Genomic DNA, 303 nt, shown 5'->3' on the forward strand with positions numbered 1-303 from the left:
AAAAAATAAAAACAAACTGAAAGAAATAGATTAATTATTCCATGCAGTGGTAACTGTAAGTAAACTCACACTCATAACATGGATACCACTCTTTTACTTCCTAGCAGAAAAACATAATTGTGCAGAACCATGGAGTATCTTTTGAAAGTTTTCCAAATAAAAGTGAGCTAAGTTGCTACAGAAGTAATCTAAAAACAAGCAAACAAAAATGGTTTAAATTATGTTAGGTCTCAGATTTCCTTCAGAGACAGCAAACAGTGGTGCTGGCATAAAATGAGCTTTTCTAGAGCTTACTCGGTTTAA

Source organism: Oxyura jamaicensis, chromosome 2, assembly GCF_011077185.1.
Source record: "Oxyura jamaicensis isolate SHBP4307 breed ruddy duck chromosome 2, BPBGC_Ojam_1.0, whole genome shotgun sequence".
In the NCBI taxonomy this organism is placed as follows: domain Eukaryota; kingdom Metazoa; phylum Chordata; class Aves; order Anseriformes; family Anatidae; genus Oxyura; species Oxyura jamaicensis.